We start from the raw sequence: 3,698 nt of genomic DNA on the forward strand, positions 1-3,698 counted from the left end.
TGTGGTTCACATTCGTGTTGTCGTTTAAAAAACAAATGTTCCAAATAAAGTTACTGAACTGGAGGTAACCTAAGATAAAATAACCCATCACACACAACACTTGCAGAAAACGGGGAGCAAGTTGCCCTTACTCACACCATTCATGAAGTGGGTTTGCAATTAAACTTTTACCTGAAAAGTTCAAAGGTGAAATTTTAGAGGGATGATTTGTAGTTGAATGCAAAAAATGTCCTTTATATATCTGTACATTTTCCTTGGTGGTATTTTGAGGGGTTGGGTACGGGATTCTGACAGTATTAGCGTGGCCAATCTCGGGATCGGCTGGATCCCAGAATTTAGGACAAAAATCGTCCGGGATTCAATCCCAGGGATTAGAAGATCCAATCCCAGGGATTTTATAATCAGGCTGGCTTTCATTTTTTTATGCCAGGCAACATTGAGCATCCTCAGGAGGCTCAGACGCTGCCTGGCTCCCCCTGCGTGATGTGAAGTCAGAGGTCACGCTGCGCAGCCTGCCGTACGGACTAGCTCCCCTTTAGTAGCGTGACTTGAAGTCAGAGGTCATGCTGCGCAGCCAGCTGCCCACCACACGCAGCACAGACTTGACCGAACAGGAGGAATTTATCCACCCTCCCTCCCAGGTACCATGGTGGTGAGTTATGTGGATAGGTGGGGGCGTTGACACAGGAAACAACCTGATACCTGGGATTGAAAAAAAATGGCTCGGATTGGCCTCTCTAGTCAGGATGTCAATGTCAGAATCCCAGCACATTTTGATAAGTACCCTTATCCTTACCCTAATACTTACCTTCAGGATTGTGCCCAAGTATTGACTACTGTCACAACTGAGGGCCTGAGCTGACGGGAGGCAGCCTCAGTTGTAGGGGCTGAGATGTAACGGAACCTGGAAGGTTGTATCAGACCCCTAGACATGTAAGTAACATGTAGAATAACTGCCCGAAGGCGTGACCACGACAACCAGGATAAAAGTCAATGATGTTTATTATGACAAACTCCGTAACACAGCAGCAGTAAAGGAAACATAAAAGTCAACAGAGGATAAATACAATTCCTGGGTACTACAGGGTGGCAAGGGCCACAGGCACTGGTAGTGTGAGACAGTTCTTATAATCTTCTAGTTGGAAAATCCTTACCAGGCCTGACTGTAGCAATGGAGAGAACCCAGGATTGTACCAGCTGGTGTTCCAGGAAAGGCTGGGCTGCTGAAGGTAAAACGGCTGCTGTGGATACTGGCTGGAACCAGACTGTTGTTGGTACGGAGTGGATACTGGCTGGAACCAGTTAAATAATAAACGAACTTGAGAGCGATGAAATAATAATGAAGTTTGGAGTTTGAGAGCGGTGAAATAATAATACCGGTGGAGAGTGGTAAACTGCAGAAAGGACACCGGCCCTTTAAGAGAAGCTGTACACTGCTGGAAGCTGGGCTGGAAGCAGGTTATTGATAATGAAGTTTGGAGTTTGAGAGCGGTGAAATAATAATACCGGTGGAGAGTGGTAAACTGCAGAAAGGACACCGGCCCTTTAAGAGAAGCTGTACACTGCTGGAAGCTGGGCTGGAAGCAGGTGATTGATAACTGGAAACAGGTGAGTCCAGAATGGATCGGAGAGTCAGGCTACACCGCAGATGGAATGCTGGTGCGGGTCTCTATAGCAGAAGTCTGGAGACAGGAGCTGGAACCTGGAAGACAACCACAGGAGAGAGACCAACTGGAACTAGGTTAGACAACCAAAGCACTGACGCCTTCCTTGCTCAGGCATAGCTTACTTATACCTGCAGCAAGGAAGGGGTTGGCTAGGCAATTATGCAAATCAACAATACAGACAGCAGATTGGTGGAAATGATCAGATGACAAAATCCAAGATGGCTGCGCCCATGCAGACACTTGGAGGGAAGTTTGGTTTGTAATCCATGTGAGAATTGAAGCAGCAATGGCGGCGCCGGCCACAGGAGACAGGAGACGCCAGACTGATGAATGCACATCCAAACCACGCGGGCACAGCGGAGGCCACGGCTGACTTAATCGCCACTCTGACACTTTGCATGCAGAAACTCAGGGACGGCGGCGGAGGCCGCGGGAGACGCCATGCCAGATGTAATATGGCGTTTACTGTGACCGCGTCTCAGAGAGACAGGAGAGGATGCAGGAATGTAAACATCAGGATAACAGATGGGATCCGGTCCTGGAGCGCTGAGCCAGCCTTAGGAGGCATCTGAAGGGTAAGTAATGGCGTCCAGATACCCGGATCGTGACAACTACCAACCATGTATAGTTCTAAAATAACCATTTTAAGCTCCTTTATTGATATTATATCTTATCTGACTCTAGCATGATAAGCAACTTCATATTTAGAGCTGATGGGGACTTGAGCAATATGACATAGCAAGTTCAGCTCATTCAAAGGGATACCTTTAAACGATCCATTTAAGATTTACAGCACATGTACAATGCTTCCTCTGTAGGGCGGAAGCCCCCAAAGGATAGGATGCTTGATGTCCTTACACAAGAGAGGTGGGATGACCTCCTTGCTCTCCATGTAGGTGCTTCATACAACCTGGTGAAAAGAACCCCTGCAGAAAATATAAGCTTCTAAGGAGCGGAAGCTTAATATATAAATAACCTTTACAATTTTATATCATTCAACCCACTTTTCTCTTATAACTAATAAATTAGGTTTACTTCACTACCTTTCTCGTGTGAACTTTTTCTTAAGCCAGGTACACACTATCCAATTATTGTGCTGTTTGTTCTGATAATTGTAGTGTGTATGCAGGAGCGTTATCTGAAACCGCTTCAATGTCTCCTGCAACACACCACCCGCTGCACACTATATCATTCCTGATCCTGTTGTAGAGATTTCTTGCTCTGTGTATGGGTGCAGACTGATCTGATATCCCTCGGATTGGCAGCAGTTATCAGGTAGTGTATACCTGGCTTAAGCTAGGTAAACACTATTCCACGGGTTCCGCCAATCTGACTAAGTTAACATACTGAACAATTTCTTGCTTGGTGTGTACTCTCCATCTCTAGAATGGGATCAGGACTGGAACGATACAGCGTGTGTATCACACTCTCATCTTGTTCCCCCAATTTTTTCACTGTAGGTGTGTTTGAAGTAGAGATGAGCGGGTTCGGGTTTTACTCGGATTTACTCGGTTCTCTAAACGGCATCTTATTGGCTATCCAAAACACGAGACATCCGTGAGCCAATAAGATGCCGTTTTGAGAACCGAGTAAAACCGAACCCGCACATCTCTAGTTTGAAGCAGTTTATTGGCTTCAAACACTAAAGCTGGGTACAGACTAGATGATAGTGTGTACCCAGGGCTATTGTCAGCGACTGAGCCCGGCGGGGTGCTGGCAGCGCAAACGATGGCAGGGGCCATGGTGCATACGGCAGCATGGCCCTTGCTGGTGATTGGGCCATGCATGCACGTCCAACGGGTGTTGCTGAAGACATGCGTTGTCAGTGACATAGTGTATACACATTAGACGATATCGTGAACGATGTGTTGGAATCGGGCGCATTGTCTACTGTGTACCCAGCTTTATACTCATGCATACATACTATCCAATTTTCTCTATCGTCCTAGTGGATGCTGGGGTTCCTGAAAGGACCATGGGGAATAGCGGCTCCGCAGGAGACAGGGCACAAAAAGTAAAGCTTTAGGATCA

Source organism: Pseudophryne corroboree, chromosome 6 (genome assembly GCF_028390025.1).
Source record: "Pseudophryne corroboree isolate aPseCor3 chromosome 6, aPseCor3.hap2, whole genome shotgun sequence".
Classification (NCBI taxonomy): Eukaryota; Metazoa; Chordata; class Amphibia; order Anura; family Myobatrachidae; genus Pseudophryne; species Pseudophryne corroboree.